Source organism: Hyperolius riggenbachi, chromosome 1, assembly GCF_040937935.1.
Source record: "Hyperolius riggenbachi isolate aHypRig1 chromosome 1, aHypRig1.pri, whole genome shotgun sequence".
Taxonomy (NCBI): Eukaryota; Metazoa; Chordata; class Amphibia; order Anura; family Hyperoliidae; genus Hyperolius; species Hyperolius riggenbachi.
Window position 1 is genome coordinate 480,109,378 of NC_090646.1, and position 26,864 is coordinate 480,136,241.

At 45.2% G+C, this 26,864-nt stretch overlaps 1 long non-coding RNA gene and 2 other non-coding genes across 3 annotated transcripts in view; 1 reads left to right on the plus strand and 2 right to left on the minus strand.

Moving 5' to 3' along the window:
- The window catches only part of LOC137554828 (uncharacterized), a 39,073-nt gene extending 19,807 nt beyond the window's left edge, over positions 1–19,266 (plus strand). Inside the window, exon 3 of the long non-coding RNA XR_011027550.1 lies at positions 19,229–19,266. This is a non-coding gene — a long non-coding RNA (uncharacterized lncRNA). The remainder of the gene's footprint in view (positions 1–19,228) is intronic.
- TRNAR-ACG (transfer RNA arginine (anticodon ACG)) lies at positions 5,016–5,088 on the minus strand. The gene has a single exon. It is a non-coding gene; the product is annotated as a tRNA-Arg (tRNA).
- Positions 7,602–7,674, minus strand: TRNAR-ACG (transfer RNA arginine (anticodon ACG)). The gene has a single exon. It is a non-coding gene; the product is annotated as a tRNA-Arg (tRNA).
- Positions 19,267–26,864: the final 7,598 nt, after the last annotated feature.

Sequence of the window (26,864 nt, forward strand, 5' to 3'; positions counted from 1 at the left end):
GAGATTCTAACCCTGGTCTCCCATGTCCCTTAACCATTACACTATCCAGCCACCACTTAACATAACTAATTAACATAACTAATGTAAATTAAAGAGACACTGAAGCAAAAAATGTATATGATTTTATGAATTGGTTGTGTACTATGAATAATTACTAGAAGATTAGCAGCAAAGAAAATATTTTCATATTTTTATTTTCAGGTATATAGTGTTTTTTCTAACATTGCATCACTCTATAATATGTGCAGATTACACAACACTCAGCATTCAAAATGAGTCTTTCAGAGCAGTCTGTGAAGTAATGAACTCTCCTCTAGCAGAGGAAAAGTAAACAGTTCAATTACAGTTAAGATAATAAAAGTCAGACAACAGCCCTCTCCACGACTAAGTTAGTCGGAGAGCTTAATAGCTTTTTTGCATAGAGATAACAACTGGAGTTTCTCAACTCTTCCTGTACTGGAAACAATTAGACTGATGTATCTGATCTTAATGTTTTTTTTCTTAGCTGTACTACACATACAAATCATAGACTTTAGACAAGGTGAATACCGCTCATCCCACCACTCCTCTGACAGTGCTCGACCTGGCCCGCAAAACCAAGAAATCAAAGTGAAGGAAGAAGGGTCCGCACTTGTCACGAGAAGCGAACTTTATTGAAGGACGTATCCATGAACAGCCAAGGCAACATCTATGCAGCTAACATGTTTCGGACAACCTGTCCTTAATCATAGCTAACATGATTATGGCTAAGTGGCAAGATAAGTAGGAGTCCCAATGCATTGTAGACGCCCATCACTCCGCCTAAAAGAAAGAGGGAGGAGTGAAACAATGAAGATGGGCGAGTGCACTGGGATAACCAACAGTCATGCCAGATCAGCATATGTAAAAATATACAAATATACAAAAAATACAAAATTATTTTACATAAAATATATAAAATATGTAAGATCACAAAATACATAAGGAACACATATAACCCCATGAGCATAGACAGAAGTAACACTGTACATGATTGACAACAAAGAATGGTGGCTCTCAAAATAAGTGACATCGCACGGAGATGGGACATGATAAGAGAATGGACGAGGGGGGAGAGAAAGAGGGGGGGGGCGGGAAATGGGGGGGGGTTGGGAAAGACAGAGGGGGGGAAGGGGGGGAAAGAGGAGGGGAAGGAAGGCAAAAGGAGGGGAAAGGGGGGGGGCAAGGGAGAAAGGGGGGGGGGGGGGGGAAGGAGGAAAGGAAAGTGACCAAGGAATGAATACATACATACAAATCATAATATCATCATTTTGTTTTCGCTTCAGTGTCTCTTTAATGACAGTATGTTTGTTTAGGCTGAAGTTCCCCTTTAAGGCCTGAAACCAACTAGGAGTGTTTTTCTGAATGCTTTGTGATTTGAAAAACTCTTGCTAATGTAATGCTATGGGTGTGATCCCACTTGAGGAATGTGATTTTATAAAATTCCCCCATAGCATTGCATTAGTAAGAGCTTTTTCAAATCACTAGCACTTAGAAAAGGGTGCTTGTGGGTTTGAGCCCTAATACAGTTTCGTACATACTTCACATAGTTACATGGCTATTTTGGCTGAAAAAGCCATTTATTTAACCAGAAATATTAATAACATCATTTCAAGCCAGCCAGGACCTGGAATCTTCCGATTTGTAGGCAGATGCGTTATCCACTGCGTTACTGGTCCCTTGACTGGGTGGCAATGGTTAAAACTTCAGTACAAAACAAAAATTCCCCAACAAGAGTTTTGATTGTTGCTGGTTTATGCTTCATTACAGCAGTAGTGCTGACCATAGCTGTGTTTTATTTATTTTTTTTAACTCTTTCATTTTTTTATATTGAATCCAATACAGATGTTTGTATTGCATTCAATGCTGCTCCTGCTTATATTACTTTTTAGTGCATACCTTCTACAGTTACATTGCTAGTTTGGCTGAAAAGAGACATTTATTCAACCAGAAATATTAAAATGTCATTTCGAGCCAAATATAATAATAAATTATTATTATTATTATTTTTTTATTTATATAGCGCCAACATCTTCCGTAGCGCTGTACATAGTACAAACAAATAATGGGGAACAAATATACATAAGAAATACAAGACACTGTACAGTCATGACATTGAATAGAATAAATACAGATACATACATAGTTGATATGTAGTTGGTACATATACATATGTTAAAATTACAGCAGTATGAGAAACACTAGGAGGAGGTCCCTGCCCTTGCGAGCTTACAATCTAGAGGGTAGTGGGGAGGAAACAAAGGGGAAGGAAACACCAGGATTAGTGGGTGAGCCAGTGTGCCTTCAGTGCTGCCTATAGCAAATTATAGGCTTGTCTGAACAGGTGTGTTTTCAGAGTACGTTTGAAGGTTTCCAGACTCGTGGCATGACGAACCGGCTGAGGGAGAGAGTTCCAGAGGAGAGGGACCGCCCGTGAGAAGTCTTGGATGCGAGAGTGAGAGGAGGTGACTAGGCTGGAGGACAAAAGGGTCTCCTGTGAGGAACGGAGGGTCCGAGCGGGGAGGTATCTGGAGATTAAAGAGGAAATGTATGGAGGTGACAGCTTGTGTAGAGCTTTGTATGCAAGTGTGAGAAGTTTAAACTGGATCCTTTGGGCAACTGGTAACCAATGGAGGGATTGGCAGAGAGGGGCTGCCTCAGAGGATCTAGAAGAGAGGTGGATGAGACGGGCCGCAGAGTTTAGTAGGGATTGGAGGGGTGCCAGTCTGCTTTTTGGTAGACCACAGAGTAGGGTGTTGCAGTAGTCAAGACGGGAGATGATTAGGGCATGCACAAGCATTTTAGTTGCTTCTTGTGAAAGGAAGGGACGGATTCTGGAGATGTTTTTGAGATGGAAGTAGCAGGAGGTAGTTAAAGTGTTAATATGTGGTTTAAAGGAGAGCTCAGAGTCCAGAGTTACCCCTAGGCAACGAGCTTTGGGGGTTGATGCTATTGGGGTGTTCTCTTCATTGATTGTGACAATGGGAGGTGGAACAGAGAGCGAAGGTGGAAATATCACAATCTCCGTTTTGCTCATATTGAGTTTAAGGAAGCGGGATGACATAAATGTAGATACAGCGGATAGACATTTGGGGACTTTAGATAGTAGTGTGGAGAGGTCTGGGGCAGAACAATAAATTTGGGTGTCATCAGCATAGAGGTGGTATTGAAACCCAAAAGAGCTTATTATCTGTCCCAGGCCATGGGTGTAAATGGAAAAGAGGAGGGGTCCAAGGACGGACCCTTGTGGTACTCCCACAGACAGTGGGCGCGGAGAGGAGTTGGTATTGGCATAGGAGACCATGAAAGAACGTCCAGACAGGTAAGAGTTGAGCCAGGAGTGTGCTAGGCCCTTGATTCCCAGTGTTGAGAGGGTCTGGAGAAGCAGGGTATGATCAACAGTGTCGAAGGCAGAGGACAGATCTAGGAGTATTAGTACCGAAAATCTGCCTTTGGCTTTAGCAACTAGGAGGTCATTGGCAACCTTAGTGAGAACGGTTTCCGTAGAGTGTTGAGGGCGGAAGCCAGACTGGAAGGGGTCCAACAGGGAATTAGCAGAGAGAAAGTTAGACAACTCTGAGTAAATGTGGCGTTCCAGCAGTTTGGAGGCAAAGGGGAGGAGAGAGACTGGGCGGTAATTAGAAAGGGCAGTAGAGTCTAAGGAGGGTTTTTTGATTAGTGGTGTTATGATAGCTTGTTTAAATGAAGAAGGGAAAATGCCAGTTGAGATGGAAAGGTTAAACAGTGTTGTTAAAGCAGGAATGAGGGGGAGGAGAGCTGGGGGATAAGATGAGAGGGAATAGGGTCTGAGGCGCATGTAGTAAGATGAGCTTTAGAGATTAGTGAAGAAAGACGCTGTTCAGTTAAGGCAGAGAAGATGGTTAGCAGGGAGGGGGTTTGAGTGGGTGAGTGGTTATGTGGAGAGGGATAGTTAATAGTGGGGGAGCTTCCGGGAGGAGAGGAAAAAGGAAGAGGTGATGGACCGGTTAAGAGGGTTGCTTTTGAAAGCTGTTCTGTAGCGTTTCAATTTTGCTCACAAAATATGCTGCAAAGTCCTCTGCAGACAAGCTTGTGGTTGTAGGGGGAGGCGGGGGGTGGAGAAGAGAGTTGAAGGTGTTAAAAAGTTGTTTAGGGTTATGGGATTGTGAAGAAATAAGTATAGAGAAGTATGACTGCTTTGCAAGTGAGAGAGCGTCCCTGAGCTGCAGCAGCGTGTTTTTATAGTGGGCGAAGTCATCTGCGTTGGAGCTTTTCCACCACTGCCGTTCTGCTGCCCTGGACTGTCTTTTCAGTTGTTTGATGGGTTCAGTCAGCCAGGGCTGTCTGTTGATGCGGCGGGGGCTGAAGTTGGTGAGAGGGGCGGCTGTGTTCATGACAGCGGTGACTGTGGTGGAGTAGTAGATGGATGCTGACTCGGGGTCAGTGTAGGATGATAGGGAGCCCAGGGGTTTTAGAGAATCAGCTAGGGAGCAGAGGTCGAGGTTGCGATAATTCCTGCATAAGCGTGATGGCTGCACTACAGTAGCTGGAGGAGGCAGGGAGGGGCTGATTGTAAACGTTATGAGATTGTGATCTGAAAGGGGGAATAAAGAGTTATTAAATGTGGAAACTGGACAGAGCCGGGTAAAAACTAGGTCCAAAGTGTGGCCATTTTTGTGGGTGGAGGTTGAGGACCATTGGGAGAGGTCATAGGATGAGGTGAGTGAGAGGAATTTTGTGGTAGTGGAACAGTTAGTGTCTATAGGGATGTTAAATAAATAAATATATATATATATATATATAGATAGATTATTTTAACTTTTAATGTTTGCTGTTATGGGCAGTAGTGCTGGCCATAGCTTTTTTTTTTTTTTTTTGAAGTTTTTTTAATATATTGAATGCAATATTCAAAGCTGCTCCTGCTTATATTACTTTTTTAGTGCATACCTTCTATAATTATATTGCTAGTTTGCCTGAAAAGCGATATTTATTTAACCAGAAATATTAAAATGTCATTTCAAGCCAGCCAGGAGTCGAACCTAGAATCTTCTGATCCGTAGTCAGACGCGTTATCCATTGCGCCACTGGCCCCTTGACTGAAAGGGAGTGGTTAAAAAATCATTACAAAAAAAAAACTCAACGGGAGTTGTGCTTGTTGCTGGTTTTCACTACTTTGAGTCATCTACTATTGCCATTGGTGAATAACCTAATGTTTTACAGAAATACAGTACAACATATAAATAAAACTCAAAATATATTTCAGTTTCTGTGCTTATTAAGTACACAACCAAAATACTCCTTTGCGCCCCCTTAAGTCACCCTGCCTCCCGAAGGCCCCAGTTCTTGCTGCCCATGTTCTCATCCATAGGTACAAAGAGGCCAGAACTCAGCAAAAGATACAATTTATTTACATACTGTGCTTCTACTCCAACTGGCTGCTAGGTGGCACTGATGCGACTATTAGAGATGGGAAGTTCGGATCTTTTCAATGATCCGGATGATTCGAATCGGATCATTGAAGAGATCCGGATCTTTGATCCGAATCTCGGATCATTTTACTACCGGAAGCATTGGGGGTTAAATGAACAGCAGGACAGGTCTGTGGACAGGAGAAGGGGAGGGAGTGGACACACAGAGAAGGGGAGAAGATGGACAGAGGGCAGGGAGTGGACAGAGAAGGGAGGAGGGACGAGCAGAGAGCAGAAATGTTTGCACGTAATACCCACATGCTGCAAATCACATGCTTTACATATATTTCACCTATATGTTCATCTGTACACTTTGAAAGAAAAGGTCGCACAGTGAAAGAAAGCATTCCCAGAAGATAAGTGCAGCTGTTTAGTGCCGAGTGCAGGAGGATTATATTGCCTTTCAATCACACTGTCTGCAAAGTTACTGAGCTGTGCTGAGCCAAAAGCTTCCAATGTGTTCACTGTGCACAACTACGGAACAGACAGCCTATAATGGGCAGCACGTTATAGCCAGTATGTGTGCTCTACACATATCTGGCAGTGGCACCCATGTCCCCTCTCTCTCATCTACCTGTCTCCCTGCAAGGCTGGCTCCCATCCAACAGAGCGATCCATCTCAGCTCTGCTTCCAGGTCCCCCCTGCCTGCTGAGAGGGGGCGTGTCGCTCCTGGCCCGCCCCTTTTGCGATCCGAATCACTCATTTTGATGATTCGGATTATCGACTCATAAAATAGATTCGGATCAAAGATCCGAATCGTTCATGATCCGGACAACACTAGCGACTATAGGGGATGGCCACCTCATTTTAGTGGAGACATTGGCTTCAATTCATCAAGCATTACCGCATTCGGTAATGCTGAAAACAGCTGAGTTAACGGAGCACTTAAGAAAATGTTAATTCATCAAAGCTGTTACCGAATGAGAAGCTGAAATCACAGAGCAATGAGATAAATTACCGACTTGTGCTCAACACATGTCAGCAAATGTCAGTAAATGTTAATTCATCAAGGTTACCACATTCGCTAGCACATTCGGTGTTTATCTCGAGCTCTCCCCTGTCGTTACAGGCTTCGAAAGCCTTCTGTGTCAATGTTTTCATGATTAACAGGAGCAGGCAGCCAATAGAAACAGCCCCTGTTCTCCTGCAAGTGCTGCTGATAGGTCACACAGGCTTCTCCACACAAGCTTCCAGACCTCCCAGGCAGTGAGCAGAGATAACGGGACAAAAGATATCCCCAGATGTCCTTCGGTGGTTTAACCCTTTGAGTCCCTGTTTGAATATACAAAGATGCAAGTGGTGAAATCACCAAGCATGGCATTTGTAAAGTCTCCAGGAAGTTTATCTACGTTGTGGCAAATAAGTAAAATGTTAAGAAACACTGATGGACAGATTCAGAGCAGCAGAGGCAGTATAAGTAACAGTAAATATAACACACGTTTACATGTAAAGGGATGTCTGGATGCCTTCTATTGTTATCAGCTTGTAACAACACAGAGACATTCCAAGCTGCTCTGCACCACTCTGCTGTTATCTAACAGCCTTTGATGAACTGAAGCCGTAGTACTTTGGTAACTTAACGAACCTCTACCACACATGTGAAAATATTGATGAATTAGCACAGTGAAGTGTAAAATACCGAATGCGGTATTTTAAGGACTGGGGTTTTGTTATCGAACACCCTTTGATGAATTGAAGCCATAGTCTTTGGGGGGAAAGGGGCTCAGTTCTCTTGATCTTCCTGGCTTTAAATTTACACAAAATGTTTGTACCAAAAGAGGTACAATTTTCTGTAAGCGGTTTTTTATATTGTAAGCATTTTTGCAAACCGCCTGCAAGTTGCAGTCTTGCGAGTTGTCCACAAGCACACGTACAATATAAAAAAGCACATTTTGAAAAAAATGTTTATTCAAAAAATATATATATATATGTTATGGGCAGTAGTGCTGGCTATATTTTTTTTTTTTTTTTAACTCTTACTTTTTTTTTATATTGAATCCAATACAGATGTTTGTACTGCATTCAATGCTGCTCCTGCTTATATTACTTTTTTTTAGTGCATACCTTCTATAGTTATATAGCTAGTTTGGCTGAAAAGAGAAATTTATTTAACCACAAATATTAAAATGTCATTTCGAGCCAGCCAGGAGTCGAACCTAGAATCTTCTGATCCGTAGTCAGACGCGTTATCCATTGCGCCACTGGCCCCTTGACTGAAGTGGAATGGTTAAAAAATCATTGCAAAAAAAAAAAAAAAAAAAAAAAAAAAAAAGAGTTTTGATTGATGCTGGCTTATGCTACTTTGGATCTACTGATGCCATTGTTGGATGATATAATTTCTTGCTGAAATACAGTACAAAATATAAATAAATACACACAAAAAAAATCAGTTTCTTCTTAATAAATGTGCTTACCAAAATACTCATCTGCACCACCTTAACCTCTTGACGACCAGCTAACGCCGATTGGCGTAAACTGGTCGTCTGCGGGTTTCCAAACGAGCGGCCTTTCCATGTCCGTTCACGGAGGGTGTCTCCGTGAACAGCCAGAGAGCCGCCGATCGCGGCTCGCCAGCAAAATGTAAACACGCGGGGAAGAAATCCCCGCTGTTTACATCATACGGCGCTAGACGATCCCCGGCCTCTGATTGGCCGGGGATCGCCAGCCTATGATAGGCTGAAGCCTATCCTTCAATGCGCAGGACGGATATCCGTCCTGCGCAGCTCACAGGGGGAGGGAGAGAGAGGGACGGAGTGCAGAGAACGCTGCGGAGCGGGGCTTTGAAGAGCCCCCCCCCCCCCGCAAAGCGCAGCAAGCCGGCGGCGATCAGACCCCCCCCAGCAGGACATCCCCCTAGTGGGGAAAAAAGGGGGTAAGTCTGATCGCCCTGGCTCTATCCTGATCTGTGCTGCTGGCTGGAGAGCCCAGGCAGCACAGATCAGCCATAAATCCCCTGGTCGTCAAGTGGTTAAAGAGAATCTGTAATGTCAAAACGTCCCCTGGGGGGTACTCACCTCGGGTGGGGGAAGCCTCAGGATCCTAATGAGGCTTCCCACGCCGTCCTCCGTCCCTCGGGGGTCTCGCTGTGCTTCCACTCAAACTGGCTGCTAGGTGGCACTGTGGAGACTATAGTGAATAGCCACTTAATTTATTTTAGTGGAGACGTTGGGTTCTTTTCACAAAACTTCTCACCTATTTGATAAAAAAATAACCTTTCAGCAAATTTACAAGCAAAATAATCAATCAAAGTAAGTGATTCCTGATCAACTTCATTTCAATATTACTTTTCTTACTTTAATTATATTATATTTTTGCTCTGTGGGAGCTTAAAAAAGTAACATAGATAAGGTGGAAACAGAGGGAAAACAGGCGAAAAAGCTCTGTGAATCATGCCCACTGTCTTTGGGAGGAAAGGGTCTCAGTTCTCTTCACCTCCCTGGCGTTTAATTTAGGCACAATTTTTTGTACCAAAAGAGGTACCATTTTTTGTAAGCGGTTCTTTATATTGTAAGCATTTTTGCACACCGCTTGCAAGTTGCGGTCTTGCAAGTTGTCCGCAAGCATGCGTACAATATAAAAACAGCACTTTAAAAAAAAAATAAAAAAAAATGTTATATGTGTATCAGGGGCAAACCCAGGAATTTCAAGGGGGGGGGGGGGATTGGGGAATTCCTGAAAGGTCTCCCTCAACCACGCACAATACAGTATAATAATATTGTAGGATATCATGCTGGGTACACAAAATGCAGTTTCTAGCCGACCGACTGACTGAGAGATACAGATAATGAGGACAGCCGACATTGCTAATGAAGGGGAAAGTGAAGTTTTCACCCAGCAGGACACAGGGCTGTGCTCATCCTTGACTTAAATTCCCCAAAGCAGCTTGATGCTCTGTACACACGCTGCTGCTCCATGCTCTGTACACACTCTGCTGCTACATCCAAAGTCAACTGTAACAGGGAAAGAAAGGGGGCAGTGCTGTGATCTGCAGGATACCTGCAGGTATTCTGGTGTCTCAACTTGTGCCTGTCCCCAGACACAGCACCGGCCCTGGTCTGAGGGGGGATTCTGGGCAGCTGTAATTCCCCCTGCATTTGCCTATGTGTATATATTTAACTGCAGTGTCTGTTGTTATGGGCAGTAGTGCTGCCCGTTACTTTTTCTTTTCTTTTGACACTTACATTTTTATATTGAATCCAATACAGATGTTTGTATTGCATCCAACGCTGCTGCTGCTTGCTGCTGCAACATTATTTCCTGCCCCTCACCCCCCAAACCCCCCTCCCCCGGTTTTCTGCTAAAGTTTTTTTTTCTCCAGTATAGGTTAGCAAAGCATAAACAATCCCAATAAAAGGTATCTAGCTATAGATCAGGTAGTATAGTGACGTCACTGAGCTTCGTACTGTAATTACACAGAACACGAGACTTCAGCGATGGAGGAAGAGGGTGCCAATCGCGGCCGGCGCAGGAGACAGCCCTCGGGTGAGTAGTGTAGGGCTGGATACCGGGGTGGCTAGGAGAAAAGGGGAGGGGGGGGGGTGTACGGGGGGATGCACGTGGGATCGGGAGGGAGGAAGAGGGAAGAGCCACCCACAGCCCGCCCGCACAGAAGGGGACCCCCCCCCCTCGCACAGAAGCCACTAGCCCCCATAGAAGGGGGATCTCCCCCCTGCACAGAAGGGAGACACCTGGCCACTCGCCTGCATAGAAGGGTGATTACCCCCCCTACACAGAAGGGAGACACCCGGCCACCCCCTCCGCACAGAAGGGGGAATCCCTGCCCACACATTCTCTGCCTGCCAGCTGCACAGGGATTCCCCAGAGTGGCTGGATGCTAGTTCTGCACGCTGGGTTAGCACAGATCGCTACCCACAGAGTGCTGACAGGCATCCAGCCACTCTGGGGAATCCCTCTGATGAGGGAAAAGTGAAGGCGGCGGGGCAAAGAAACAGGAAATCTCCCTGGCAGTATTGACGAGCCTAGCTCGTAATTACCACTTTCAGCATGTTTCTGCTGGACGAGTCAGGCTCGTCATTACCGCCAGGGTGGTTAAAACCTCCCTGGCGGTGCATTTCTGTCTGGAATTTTGAGTCAAAAGCGGTACATTTATTTCAAGAATTTTAGGCCTTCAATTTTCAGTCATGACTCACCAAAATATGTCTGAATAATAGCCTGGTAGACATTCTGCAAATAAATAAAAGAATGGAACACAAATTTGTTGATTTCATAAAATTTATGAATAAACTTTAAAAATTGAGAAACTGTACAAATAAATCAGGCAGAGAGTAGTCAAAATCCAGACAAAAATCGGTAACTGTAATTGCATATACTGTCGTTCCATGTTTCAAATGAGCTTATCTGGCAGTCAGGTGACACGGGAGAGATCAAATTTTGAGACGTCACGCCGCCTCTCTGATTGCCCGCCGGGTCCCCGGAAGAAGAGCAGGGCTATAGGAATCCCGGCGTCCTGCAAAATACTGGGACAGGCCGGGAAGAGCCGGGGGAGTTGCTAGAGTCCCGTTGCGCACAGGGCCGGATTTGTACTTCTTACCGCCCAAGGCCGACTATTACCAGCCGCCCCAACCGAAACCGTATCCTACCACCTCTCTCCACACACACCCAAAAAACTTTGGGCCGATGGTGTCCACTATTGCGGCTAATGCCGAGGTCTCCATGGCAACCTGAAGTGAATCAATCACGTCACATGGGGGAACTGGTCAATAAAGCGATCTACAGGTGATGGGCGTGGTGGGAGCCATCCACCACACACACATAGTCAAAAGTGGGTCACAATTGGACATTAGGTGGGGTCAGCAACACGTAAAAGTGAGTCCTGTACCCACTGCTGTCTCCAGGGTAATAGCACTGGCCATCAATAATTAAGAAACGGGTACTGTGAGAGGCTGCTTTCTGTATTCTGTACTATTTGCTGGTGCTGCCCCTGGTCCTTTCATCCCCCACACCAAGTGCGTGAGACCCGGCCTTCTGTAACTGCCTGCAGCTGCTGCTATGTCATTGGACAAGGTCTGGCTTTTTGCTAGTCACACACTGTTCACAAACGTTTGGTTAACGGACTGCAGCTGCCTGTAGCACAGCACAGGCAAATGCCAGCTGGTACTAATAGTGCAGTTATCCTGATCACTATCATTTGTTTGGACACTTGCAAATAATGCCCTGCAAATAATGCCCACTGTCTGCAGGCCGCCCCTTGTTTATCTGGTGCCCTAGGCCATGGCCTATGTGGCCTAGCCAGAAATCCGGCCATGGTTGCGCAGCAGCGATCGCGGGCGGGAATCCTAAAAAGCAGAGAATTCCCTAGCCCAACCTGAGCTCGGGCTTACCCCTCACAGCTCATCTCTCCAAGCCCGGGCTCAGGTCGGGCTTACCGCCAGGGAGGTTAATGCAGTTTAGTGCAAAGACCCCATGGTTACATAGTCTGTCCATAAAAATGTCATTTTCAAGCAAGCCAGGAGTCGAACCTAGAATCTTCTGATCAGTAGTCAGACGCGTTATCCATTGCGCCATTGGCTTTGGGTCATCTTCTAATGCCATTGGATAGCAGAATGTTTTACAGAAATACATTACAAAATATAAATAATACTCAAAATATATTTCAGTTTCTTTTAATAAATGGGCTTATTAAGTACACAACCAAAATACTCCTCTGCGCCCCATTAAGCCACCCTGCCTTCCAAAGGCCCCAGTTTTAGCTGCCCACATCCTCATCCATAGGAACAAAGAGGTCAGCACATAGCAAATGATACAATTTATTTACATACTGTGCTTTTACTCCAACTGGCTGCTAGGTGGCACTGTGGAGACGATAGGGGATGGCCACCTTATTTTAGTGGAGACATTGTCTTTGGGGGGGAAAGGGGCTCAGTTCTCTTAACCTCCCTGGCAGGGGCGCCTCTAGCCATTTTGTCACTCCAGGCGAGAAAACCTGTGCCCCCCCCCCCCGTGGTGCCCCACGACGCCACCCTTCATTACCGCCCCCCACACCACCATGTACACAGACACACACTAATTCTATACGCTGTATTGATAAAGTTCCACATTTTAAAGGAGTTATCAGGCTTCTAGATGTAATATAAGGGCTACTTACCCGGGGCTTCATCCAGCCCCAAGCTCCCAGCATGTTCCTCGCCACAGCTCTGCATGCAGCCGTTCGCCTCCTCTGTTTCCCGGTCGGCGGTGATGACGTGTACTGCGCCTGCTTGAGCGGCGCTGTCAATCACCGCTACGTGGACTGGAGCATACTGCGCGGGCGCAGAACTACCACCTGCGCAGTCCGCTCCGGTCCACGTGGCGGTGATTGACAGCGCCGCTCGCACAAGCGAAGTACAGGCCAACCTCCAGGTCGGCCTGACATCACCGCGGACTGGGAAACAGAGGAGGCGAACGGCTGCATGCAGAGCTGCGGCGAGGAACATGCTGGTAGCTTGGGGCTGGATGAAGCCCCCGAGTAAGTAGCCCTTATTTTACATCTAGAAGCCTGATAACTCCTTTAAGGGGTTTTTATAACTGGTTCTGAAGAGGTTAAAGTGGACCTGAACGCACAGGACAGAAAGAAACAAAATCGAAAAAGAAATCCATGCACCCTGTATGTATTTGAGTTTAGCCCCCATCATTTGTGTCTATCACAAGGTGCAATTTTGGTCCCCTGGGTCACCTGACTGCCATGGCAGATAAGCTCATTTGAAAGCACAGGCTGTTAACAGTATATGTCTGCTTTCATCAGGGAGTAGAAACTGCAGATTTATAAATAAGACTTGTATCAGCTGCTGCTGCTGGCTGCTGCAACTAGATGTTTATGCTGCTTGTTATGCTTTGTGTATTTTACATGTAAGAGAGGATGATCAGAGGCTCAGAGCTGCAACTTCGTAAGACAGGCAGCCATCAGTGAGTCTAGGCTAGCAAGGATGCGGCTTACCTCTCACTAGAATCCAAGCTGCTTGCTTGCCTGACTCCTGGCTGGGTCACAGGTGTTTGAGGGGCCAGGGGGAACCAGGATGCTGCGTACACAAGCAGCGCCAGGGGGGCTCAGCAGGAGGGCAATTGGCATCCGGCGGCGGTGGCGAGTCACGCTTGCGGGGGGCGGAGTTAGAGGCGGCGCCGCGCATGAGGTAATCAGAGTACCCGTGCTGCTGCTATGAAGAGGGGGCCGGCCAGGCTAGAGGAGGAGGAAAAAGGGTGGGACTGGGAGCTGCCTAATGTCATGCCTATTGGCTGGGCCGCTGGGGGCGTGTATAGAGGCGGCAGCAGCGGCGGAGCACATTCCTCATGTAAACAAGCCACGGGCTCCACGTTTTCACAGACGGTGACTGACTGTAGCTGTGTAGTAGCGGCGAATCCCCCCCCCCCCCCCCGCGGCGGCGCTCCCCCCCATCTTGACGATCCAAGCCGTTGCCTGGATTGCCTCACGCTAGGAGCGCCCCTGCTCCCTGGCGTTAAATGTATGCATGATTTTTCGTACCAAAAGAGGTACAGTTTTCTGTAAGCGGTTCTTTATATTGTAAGCATTTTTGCAGACCGCCTGCAAGTTGCAGTCTTGCAAGCTGTCCGCAAGCACACGTATAATATATAGAATTTTTTCTACTATATAATATACTGTAAATATATATATATATATATATATATATATATATATATATATAACTTTTAATGTTTGCTCTTATGGGCAGTAGTGCTGGCCATAGCTTTTTTTTGTTAAACAGCTACACTTTTTATATCGACTTTTTTTTTTTTTTTTAGTGCGTACTTTCCATAGCTAGTTTGGCTGAAAAGAGAAATTTATTTAACCAGAAATATTAAAATATCATATCAAGCCAGCCAGAAGTCAAACCTAGAATCTTCTGATCCGTAGTGAGACGCGTTATCCATTGCGCCACTGGCCCCTTGACTGAAAGGGAGTGGTTAAAAAATCATTACAAAAAAAACAACTCAACAGGAGTTGTGCTTGTTGCTAGTTTTCACTACTTTGAGTCATCTACTATTGCCATTGGTGAATAACATAATGTTTTAAAAGAAATACAGTGCAAAATATAAATTAAAAAATATTTTAATTTAAAATATATTTAATTTTAAAATATATTTCAGTTTCTTTTAATAAATTTGCTCATTAAGCACACAACCAAAATACTCATTTGCACCCCCTTAAAGGGAACCTAAACTGAGAAGGATATGGATTTTTCCTTTTAAAGAGAACCCGAGGTGGGATTTACTTATGCTAGTGGGGCACAGAGGCTGGTTGTGCACACTAACACCAGCCTCTGTTGCCCCATGGTGTGCCTCCAAGACCCCCCTGCGCGCCGCTATACCCCCCGCAGTGCTGGCGACACGCAACGTGTCGCCAGCACAATGTTTACCTATGCTCTTTCTGTCAGCGCCGCTCCACCGCCTCCTCCGTATCGGCGCTACCCGCCCGCATCCCTTCCCTCCCGCTGATTGGAGGGAAGTGACGCAGGCGGGTAGCGCCGATACGGAGGAGGCGGGGGGAGCGGCGCTAACAGACAGGCAGAGGTAAACACAGCACTGCGGGGGGTATAGCGGCGCGCAGCGGGGTCTTGGAGGCACACCATGGGGCAACAGAGGCTGGTGTTGGTGTGCACAACCAGCCTTTGTGCCCCAAAAGCATAATTAAATCCCACCTCGGGTTCTCTTTAAAATAATACCAGTTGCCTGACTCTCCTGCTGATCCTGTGTCTCTAATACTTTCAGCTACAGACCCTCAACAAGCATGCAGATCAGGTGCTCTGACTGAAGGATTAGCTGCATGCTTTTTCAGGTGTGTGATTCAGCCACTACTCCAGCCAAATACAGCAGCAGGACTGCCAGGCAAATGGTATTGTTTAACAGGAAACATCCATATCTCTCTCAGTTTAGGTTCCCTTTAAAGAGGAGCTGTCAGCCATACTATGCCAGATAAAAAAAACGACATATATAAGTAGATAAATACTAGCTCTACTTACATAACATGTGTATTGCACGGTCCAAGTGTTGATTTCAGTGAACTTTATAAAATAAAAAAAGGTAAATGGAGAGAATTCTGTTCGCTGGCAGGGGCCATCTCTACTCCCTCCAGCTGAAGCCAATGGTGAGGTCATTTCCCCCCTTACTCCCCCCTTCTCCCCACACCAATAGCAAGCGTTGATTGTAAATGCAGGGAATCCCTAAGGAAATGGTAGCATGGACGGGGGTCCCCATGGATGCGATGCGATAGTGGCAGAGCCACTGCCCACATGAATCAGCGGAATGCCTGTCGGGCTGGAGTGTGGGGAGGGGGCAGACACGGACAGTCATGGGAGGCAGCCAATGAGAGGAAAAGGAGTGAGAGTGACACAGGCTGCAGCCAATCAGGCTGAACTAGCTGTGTCTGTGCAGAAACTCCTCCGCCCCAGCCTGCACTGCAACTTCTCTTTTGCGGCTGATTACTGGCTGCGTACTAAGGAGCTGGGGACATGAGGATTAATCTCTGTAATAAAAAAGTAAGATTGATTTTAAAGTTATGCATTGCCTTTTTAGCATTCCTTTTATATGATCAACAGATAGAAATAGAGAATTGATTTTGTTTTTCATGCCTAACAGTTACTAACAGTTACATGCCACTCTAGTTCCTCCCAAAAGACCCCAGTTCTAGCTTCCCACATCCTCATCCATAGGTAACAAGAGGTCAGAACTCCTAGCAAATGATACAATTTATTTACATACAGTGCTTCTACTGCAACTGGCTGCCAGGTGGCACTGTGGAGACCATAGTGGATAGCCACTTCATTCATTTTAGTGGAAACAGTCTTTGGGGAGAAAAGGGGTCAGTCACACTTTTCGGGTGCATTCCTATCTCAAAGCAATATAAAAGTGAATATGATTTAATTGGTTGGATTTGGACCAAATAATTAAATGTAACGGTTGGGTGTAGCAACTCAGACGTCTGATTATTGGTGATCTGCAGTATCACCAATAATACAGACACTATACCTGATTATGTGGCGATCTGCAGAATCACCAATAATGCAAGTATAGCTGACAAGATACTGTGTGAATGGTGCTTTGTGCAACAGTAAGAAATATTAGATAGGCCTTACCAGATGAGCTGGAAGGCCTATCAAGACTGTACTGAATAGATTTGACTGGACCTTACCAGAGGGGCTGGTAAGGTACTATCAGCACAGTTATACAAATAGTACAGCAAAACCTTACCAGAGGAGCTGGTAAAGTACTATCAGAACCAAGGAAATAGAACTTAGATAAAACCTTGTCAGTGGAGCTGGCAAGGTATGACAGAAGGAGTGACTGTATAGTTTGACCAGACCTTACCAGAGGAGCTGGTAAGGTAGTGGTACTATCAGTCACAGTACTAATATATACCGAAACCCGCACCAGAGGGGCTGGTGGGTAATCAGAAAGAGCACCTCACCAGTGGCAAGGGCCCACTGGTGAGTAGAGGGGTCAGACAGGCAAGGTTCGGTAGCAGAGAGACAATAGCAGTACAGAATTGTTAAGCAGGAGAGTAGAGAGTAATCAGGCAGAGGTTCAGCAACTATAGTCAGATAGGCAGAAGTACAGAATCGATGGACAAATGCAAGGTCAGAGTATAGCCAGAATCATACACAGGTAATCAATCACAATAATATACAATAGTCCTAGTCTTGTGTGAAATCCCTGGTTTCCTCCCAGATCAAAGCACACCGGATACTAGTCTAAGGTCTGAGCGCTAACACGAGTGTATTCACGACAGCAGACAGTTTGCGAATGAAGAGCGAAGGTTTATGAAGCAGAGGAAGACTCTCAGCTGTGCCCACCTCGGAACCAGCCAATCCGAGCGGCGAGAGTCACCTCTGACGTCAGCCGATCGGCAGGTCAGCTGACACGCCTTCTCCCAGCAGAAAGGTCCTGTCTCCGCGCGCGCGACAGCGATCCCATGAACAGATGACAGTACCGTTCCCGGCGTGCTAGACGCCGTTGGAACGGACGAGACCTGACAACACTGATCAAAGGCGGCTGCGAGTACCCCCTGCGTGTCCGCAGCCGTCCTTACTACAGATGTTACATTAAATAAAAATATAGTTATGTGAAACACATTGTTTAAGAAAAACTAAACCTATAGCCACAAAAAAGTGACTGTTAATATAAGCTGCTTGTGATGTGTGCCTATTGCATCTGAATACATATAAACTAAATAATAATTATTATAATAACTTTTCTGTTTTAATTTACAAAAAATGTATGACAACCTATAGAAATCTGAGATAAGTTGATTATGCCTGTTAGGGAAACTAAATAAGAATAAAATAATAATAACCTTTCTGTCTTAATTTGCATTGGTTTGCACTGTTTTAATTTGTATGGTTTGTGACCACCTTTAGAATAGAGAGATAAAATAGAGAGAACGTTAAAATATTGCAAGGCTTAGCCTTAGTGGATTCTGAGTGATAGTGTGTGTGTGTGTGTGTGTGTGGGGGGGGGGGGGGGGGGGGGGGAGCAGTTACAGTTATTATGTATTTATATAGCACTGACATCTTTCACACACAGAGTATATTGTCTTGTCACTTAACTATCCCTCAGAGGGGCTCATAATCTAATCATTCCATAGTCCTATGTCTATATCTTGTAGTCTAAGGCCAATTTTAGGGTGAAACTAATTTTATTGATCTGTATGTTTTTGGGATGTGGAAGGAAACCCACACAGACACAGGGATAACATGCAAACTCCTTGCAGATAGTGCCCTGGCTGGGATTCAAACCCAGGGCCGGATTTAGTCCAAGGCCACCTGGGCCGTGGCCTAGGGCACCACAGGAGCAACGGCACCAAAGCAGGCTAAACTGGTGCAGCATTTGCAAGCATGCAAATGCTGCAATGCAGGGAGATCAGACGAGTGCCTGACTGCGGTACTCTGCTGCTAGCCGCCTGTGCAGCAGCCACCTTGCTCTCTGTGCAAGTTTGCATTGTGGCCGGAGGCTATGGACTTGGGCAGCATTAGAGACGGAAAGGAAAAGGAAGCTTCTGCACTGGAGACGATCAGAAAAGTGAGTGACACTGATGGCTGCTGCGGTGTGAGGGCGAGCTAACTACCTATACTGAAAGGGGGGGGGGGGAGGAGGGATTAAGGGAGTCATCAGGCTACCTATACTGAAGGTAAAGGGGGGTGGGGTCATCTGGCTACCTATACTGGGGGGGGGGGGGGAGTTCATCTGGCTACCTATACTAGAGGGAAGGGGTGGAGGGGGGTCATCTGGCTAACTATACTGGAGGGAAGGGGTCATCTGGCTACCTATACTGAAGGGGGGTTGCAAGCGACAGTGACCTTGGGTGGTAAAGAGTACAAATCCGGCCCTGTTCAAACCAGGGACCCAGCGCTGCAAAGTGAGAACACTAATCACTACACCACCAGGCCTAATTAATAATTGTGACGACATTTCTGTACATTTTGCTAGGAGCTCTATTTACTAATTCATCTCTGGTCCAGAGATGCTTGGAGTTAATAAGGACTATTGCAAGCCATCTGCTACTCAGTTAAATAGGTTGGCAACCATCACCTGTAGAATAAAGTTTAGTACCTGTGCACACCAATAGTGAGAACCAGCTTTTAAAAACCCAAGCTATTTGTTGTTGTGGGCTTCTGTATGCAACTGCTAGTGCACAACTATATTTCACTGATATGGCTCATTCTGTTTGATGAATAGGGCATTATGTATCCAACAGCACTTTTGTCTAATGGCTTTGAAGAGTACACATTTATTGATTTATATTTATTTATTTTAGGCAGGTGATGTTGAAGAGAACTTCCTCTGATGCTACCTGCGTTTATTTTGACTTCCATGGGTATTGTGGCTTTCAGCACAGTAATGGCTCCATTTACTAACGCACTCATCATTGCTGTAAACCTCCTAGACAAGGAAAAGGGTAAGACCGTCAGCCCAACTGACCTCATCATAGTTACTCTCTGTCTATCTAACATTGCATTCCAGTTTATCATGTTGATTAATGACTACGTAATCTTCTTGGAAATTGACCTTTACTTCTCGGATGAAGTATACATAGTATTTACAGTTATGATCATCCTTACGGTTTATTCTAGCTTCTGGCTCACAGTTTGTCTCTCAGTGAATTATTACTTGCAGATTGTCATATTTTCTCACCCTTTTCTAATCAGACTTAAAGTATCCCAGTTAGTTCTATATATGTTCTATATATGTTGCTGGTATCATTCTTTATAGCAGTGACTCCTGGCATTCGTGCAGTCTGGAATTTTTACCAAGACCAGCAAGATTCAAACATGACATTGAAAAGTAACCTAAGTATGGACATCTCTGTTCCTAAACTGTATATTGCATACCTTCTGCCCAGTAATCTCATCAGTTGTTCCTTGCCATTAGTCTTGGTTGGAATTGCCAATGGATTGATCATTCAGTCACTTGTGACTCATAACCATAAATCAGACAAAAATGCTATTGGAGGACTCCGTGCTCTTGCAGAAGGTCGGGTGAGAGCAGCCAGGACCATAAGCTGCCTCCTAATCTTGTACTTATCTCTCTATATCTCGGAAATCTTGATGTTCATAGATGCTTTCCCTCCCAATAGTCCAGGCTTCTGCACATGCTTGATGACTATTTATAGTTATTCTCCTGCATAGTCCATTGTTCTTATTTCTGGGAGCCCTAAACTGAAGCAAGTATCCCTCAAAATATTCAGCTGTAAAAGCAAAGCAAAAGGAAAGATGCAGAAAGTACTGTTCATTAAAGCAGTCTAACACCCAGCATTACAACTTTGCTTTAAAAGATTGCTTACAGCATAATATTCAACTGGCCCGATCATGCTGCTAGACCCGCGCCCGATCAATTCCCACCGGCGGACAATGGCAGGGAATCGAGCGGTGATAAGGAAGCGCCGGCGGGGACGAGCGGCAATCGATACGCGTGGACGAGCGGGGATGCGCCGGCATCGAGCCGCTGGCTCGGTCCGGCACATAAAACGAAGACCATTTTAAACTTAGAAATATGAAGACAGTGAAGTTAGGTGAAAACCCCAAATGAATATTGAAACTGGCAATAGCAAGGTGATTCCTGACCAGCCAGCACAGAAGCCAGATAACTCTGCCTAGTTATGTTTAACCTCCCTAATGTTCTTGACGAGCTGAGCTCGTCCAGAGACGCTGGAGGTCACCGCTCAGGCCCCGCTGGGCCGGTTTGAATAATTTTTTGCTTGCTGCGTGTCCTACCCGCTCGCCGCCGATCCGCCGCGATACAAGGCCCCCCCCCCCCCGAGACCCCGTGCGCTGCCTGGCCAATCAGTGCCAGGCAGCGCTGAGGGGTGGATCGGGACTCCCTGTGACGTCACAATGTCGATGACGTCACTCCGTTCGTCGCCATGGCGACGGGGGAAGCCCTGAAGGAAATCCCTTTCAGAACGGGATTTCCGGACAGGTTTTTGCGCCGGCGGCGTTCGGAGGGGTGGGAGGGATGACGCAGGGAGGGGGGAAACATGTAGCTAGTGCTAGGCTAGCTACATGATAAAAAAAAAAGTGCACAAAAAAGTTCCCGCGGCCGCGGGAATCAGAACGCCAGGAAGGTTAAGTGACATTGCCTATTTATGTGATATCATATGCTGCATTTTTTTTTTATTTTTTTTAATTTTTTTTTTTGTTAATGGAGAGGTCAGGCTTCATCCAACATTTTGCAGGGCAGGCCCACTTAGACTGCTCTTAAGTTCATGTAAATGTGGCTCCACCCATGACCACACCCACATTCGGGTGCATTTTCCAGCTGGAGTGCCCAAAAGTGCCCCGAATCTCTTAGGATCCTAGCAACTCCCCTGTTTAGTGTGCAGCAAGTACTGAGCAATTGAGAGGAGAGAAAACATGAGGCTCATAGGCAGGGGCGTAACTAGGCCCCACCGGGCCCCCCTGCAAAATTTCAGAGCGGGCCGCCCCCCTCTCTCCCTGGGGCCCGTTCGGGGCCGTGGTGTGGGAGCTGGAGGGGTGGCAACATGAGGGGAAAGCCTTGGCCACAGTCGGCGGGGAGAGGGGAAGTTCCCCCCTCTCCCTCACCTCGGGGCTCTCCCCTCTGCGCTTCCCTCCAGCTAACGTTATACTGTGGGCAGCGGGCAGCGGCGGGCAGATACATACCTTTCTTGCGTTCCACCGCATAATCTTCGCTCTGGCGTCTGGCGTCACTTCCGGAAGTGACGTCACTTCCGGAAGTGACGTCATAGGCCAGAGCGAAGATTATGCGGTGGAACGCAAGGAAGGTATGTATCTGCCCGCCGCTGCCCGCTGCCCACAGTATAACGTTAGCTGGAGGGAAGCGCAGAGGGGACAGCCCCGAGGTGAGGGAGAGGGGGGAACTTCCCCTCTCCCCGCCGACTGTGGCCAAGGCTTTCCCCTCATGTTGCCACCCCTCCAGCTCCCACACCACGGCCCCGAGCGGGCCCCAGGGGGGGGGCGGGCCCCCGGGCCCCCCCGCAGGCGCAGGTGCTGCAGGGCCTATCGGTACGCCAGTGCTCATAGGTGAGTTGCATTGTGCAGTGGAGATAATAAGATAAGGCGCTCATTCATTGCTCATCATTTAGTAATCGGCATTTGTAATGTTTAAAAAATCTGACCACTGTATCACACACAAGTGTTCAAGTTTTCCCCAGTTATGAAAAAAGAGTTTGAAAACTCTGAAAAAACTGCTTGGGTCTAAACGTCAGGAAATTGACAATCTACCCTACACCATTCAATCTTCTGAAAAACTGTATAGAAATGTCTGCCTCTCCTGATCAAGTTTTATCAAAAGAAAAAAAGCCCTGGAAATTCAAATCGAGTTAAAAAAAAAAAAAAGTTTTACATTTTTCTGTACAACTAATTGATTTTATCGAATTGCCGTACAATCTGATCTTTTTATTGTATCATGTGTGGCGGCCTTTAGACTGAAAAAATATCACTGTACATATTCTTTAAACTTAGTCTATAATTACTTTATAGCACTTCATGCTGTGTTTTTAAATGTAATAAAAAAAAGTATGTAACCTGCTTTAGAAACTGTTGTACTGTATTATGTTATCATTAGCTACTGAAAAATCTTTCCTCTCAGCCGATATCTGGGCTAGTCTATTTAGATAACAAGAATGATTATGTAAGATTATGCTTCTTTAGATGATCATAGTCTATATGCTAGTGTTGTTGAGGTACATGTACAGATTTTCACGTATTTAGATAACATTTTAATAGTGTGATTCCAGTATGGCGATGTACTTTAGATAGCCACTATTGATTAATGTATATGAATGTAATGACAATATATGTATTTTGTGATCTTTTTCCAAATAACCGATAACTGAAACACGTATGCAGGTTGCTATTGTTACTCGGTGCCTTTAATTATAATAATCATTTTTTAAAAATGTAGAAAAAGAAAATTAGTTTTATATTTTCAGAATATATATCGCTAGTCTGCTTCCCCTGCAGCCAAGGTATTTAGCAGACTATGTACAGTGGGTTGCAAAAGTATTCGGCCCCTTTGAAGTTTTCCACATTTTGTCATATTACTGCCACAAACATGAATCAATTTTATTGGAATTCCACATAAAAGACCAACACAAAGTGGTGTACACATGAGAAGTGGAACGAAAATCATACATGATTCCAAACATTTTTTACAAATAACTGCAAAGTGGGGTGTGCATAATTATTCGGCCCCCTTTGATCTGAGTGCAGTCAGTTGCCTATAGACATTGCCTGATGAGTGCTAATGACTAAATAGAGTCCACCTGTGTGTAACCTAATGTCAGTACAAATACAGCTTCTCTGTGAGGGCCTCAGAGGTTGTCTAAGAGAATATTGGGAGCAACAACACCGTGAAGTCCAAAGAACACACAAGACAGGTCAGGGATCAAGTTATTGAGACATTTAAAGCAGGCTTAGGCTACAAAAAGATTTCCAAAGCCTTGAACATCCCACGGAGCACTGTTCAAGCGATCATTCAGAAATGGAAGGAGTATGGCACAACTGTAAACCTACCAAGACAAGGCCATCCACCTAAACTCACAGGCCAAGCAAGGAGAGCGCTGATCAGAAATGCAGTCAAGAGGCCCATGGTGACTCTGGACGAGCTGCAGAGATCTACAGCTCAGGTGGGAGACTCTGTCCATAGGACAACTATTAGTCATGCACTGTACAAAGTTGGCCTTTATGGAAGAGTGGCAAGAAGAAAGGCATTGTTAACAGAAAGCATAAGAAGTCCCGTCTGCAGTTTGCCACAAGCCATGTGGGGGACACAGCAACCATGTGGAAGAAGGTGCTCTGGTCAGATGAGACCAAAATGGAACTTTTTGGCCAAAATGCAAAACGCTATGTGTGGCGGAAAACTAACACTGCACATCACTCTGAACACACCATCCCCACTGTCAAATATGGTGGTGGCATCTCTTCAGCAGGGACAGGGAAGCTGGTCAGAGTTGATGGGGAAGATGGATGGAGCCAAATACAGGGCAAACTTGAAAGAAAACCTCTTGGAGACTGCAAAAGACTTGAGACTGGGGCGGAGGTTCACCTTCCAGCAGGACAATGACCCTAAACATAAAGCCAGGGCAACAATGGAATGGTTTAAAACAAAACATATCTATGTGTTAGAATGGCCCAGTCAAAGTCCAGATCTAAATCCAATCGAGAATCTGTGGCAAGATCTGGAAACTGCTGTTCACAAACGCTGTCCCTCTAATCTGACTGAGCTGGAGCTGTTTTGCAAAGAAGAATGGGCAAGGATTTCAGTCTCTAGATGTGCAAAGCTGGTAGAGACATACCCTAAAAGACTGGCAGCTGTAATTGCAGCAAAAGGTGGTTCTACAAAGTATTGACTCAGGGGGCCAAATAATTACGCACACCCCACTTTGCAGTTATTTGTAAAAAATGTTTGGAATGATGTATGATTTCCGTTCCACTTCTCACGTGTACACCACTTTGTATTGGGCTTTCACATGGAATTCCAATAAAATTGATGCATGTTTGTGGCAGTAATGTGACAAAATGTGGAAAACTTCAAGGGGGCCGAATACTTTTGCAACCCACTGTAAATGTAAAATTATTGATTAGAAAATGGAATCTAACAAATGTCCGATTTTTGCTTGTAATTTTAGCAGTAATTGTAGTCACATTATATGTTATTTGACCATAACATGTTATCATGTCCATCCATTAATTGCCTCCAGTGAACCGATGTAAAAACTACTTAGTAAGTTTTATGTATGGATAAAATGAGAACTCATGTTTTTGCACAACTATTGAAAATCTATTGCTTCACTTAAAGCAAACCTGAAGTGAAAAAAGTATGACATAATGAATTGTATGTGTAGTATGGATAATAAATAGAACATAAGTAGCAAAGAAAAGAGTCTCATGTTTTTATTTTCAGTTATACAGTTTTTTATAACATTGCATCATACTGTCACAGTTGCAGTTTTAAAACATGCTGTCTTTTAAGCTATAACACAAAACAGGAATAATGACCGTTTGAACTTTCCTGCAGTAAAACCTTATCGCAAGCTGTCTCTCACTATTTCTTGGCTGTTTAAGTGCTTCAGAAAACAGGACTGTATTCGACCCAAGTTGGGGCGAATAGCTCTGAGAAGCTCTTTTGCATAGATAACAAAAGTTTTTAACTCTTCCTGTATTGGAAAACAATATGAGACTCTTTTCTTTGCCACTAATGTTCTATTTCTTAGCTGTACTACACATACAATTCATTATCTCATAAGTTTATATTCGCTTCAGATTTGCTTTAACCGCTCTAGGACCACAGGCTTACACCCCCCTAGTGACCAGGCCATTTTTTACAATTCAGTGCTCTGCAGCTGAATAACAGTTTATTACTTGGCCATTCAACTTGGCACACAAATGAAACTTGCCTCCTTTTCTTGCTACCAAAAGAGCTTTCTGTTGGTGGCATCTGATTGCTGCTGCACTGTCCATTTTTTTTTTTTAAATAATTTAAAGTGATTTTTTTTTAAACTAAATTTTGCTTTTTTTTTTCTAACCCCCCCCACCCCCCCCAATCCAATCACTGATCGCCTCTCATAGGCATCAACCTGTGAGAGGGGATCACATTGTAAACCACTTGAGGGGACAGCTTTGTCACTGAACTGTCCCCTTTGCAGCGCTGCACTAGATCGCAGCGCTGTACAACCTAAATAAACAGATTTTTTTACTCTGCCAGCCGAGATCGGTGGTTAGCTGGCTGATATTGAAGCGGAGTTCAGTTACTCAGCGGGGATGTGCGATCCCCGCTAATCTCCGACCCCATGACTTGACACTGATCAATGTTTGGCAGGCCTGGGATAGCCACCTTCCCGACGCCAATCGGTGTTAGGCGGTCGGGAAGGGGTTAAAGAGGTAGTGAGATCACAGGTAACTATCATTTAAAGCCTGTATGTTAGGGATTATTGATAATATATCTTGTGGTAGACATAAGAAACTCTTGGGGCTTGATTCACAAAGCGGTGCTAACTGTTAGCACGCCTGTGAAAACCCCCTTAGCACGTCTAAACAAGCTTTTCGCACATAAAACTTTACGCGCGCAAAACTTTATGCGCGTAAAACTTTGCGTGCGTACTGCACAGAGCGCAGGGCGCTCCGCGCGAAGTGCCCATTAAAGCCTATGGGACTTAGCGCGCATAAAACTTTGCACGCGCAAAGTTAGCGCGCGATCTGATTGAGAAATCCGGTGCTAACCTACTTAGCACCCTGGTTAGCACGTCTAAAGACTTTAGACGTGCTAAGTAGGTTAGCACCGCTTTGTGAATCAAGCCCTTGGTGAGAATCCTATATTTCTGTGCAGAATATTGCTTGCTCCTTACATGGGAACTGAACAAAGTTCCTTCCTTAGAGGACTAGAAAACTATTATAAACCGGAGTTTGCCTCTGTATAACCTAATCTATTATTATTATTTATTGTATTTATAAAGCGCCAACATATTATGCAGCACTAACAGGTAAGATGACATCCGGAAAAATTTGATGCGGCTTGGGGCACCTGGGTGGACCTTTCCTGCTCAGTTATTTCACATATGGGTATAAACATAAGAGTTGCGGACTTGTAATCGTGTAACACATAGGTGGTACATATCCTATTCATATGTATTTTGGTTGTTTATTTCTAATGGCACATTCAATAAGAATGCTGGAGTATTGGTAATCGATGGATATGGTATTGTTAGCATTTTCAATGTAGATTATATTGATCTGCCATTGCCATTGTTCTACTTCTTTGGGGTATTTGGTGGGTGGTGGGGGGAGCAGGAAATTTAGGGGCCTGCTCAGGGGCGTAACTAGAAATCACTGGGCCCCCCTGCAAAACTTTGAATGGGGCGCTTCTCTCCCCCTCACTTTCTGCACAGGTAAACTGAAAACCATGTTATTCAATTG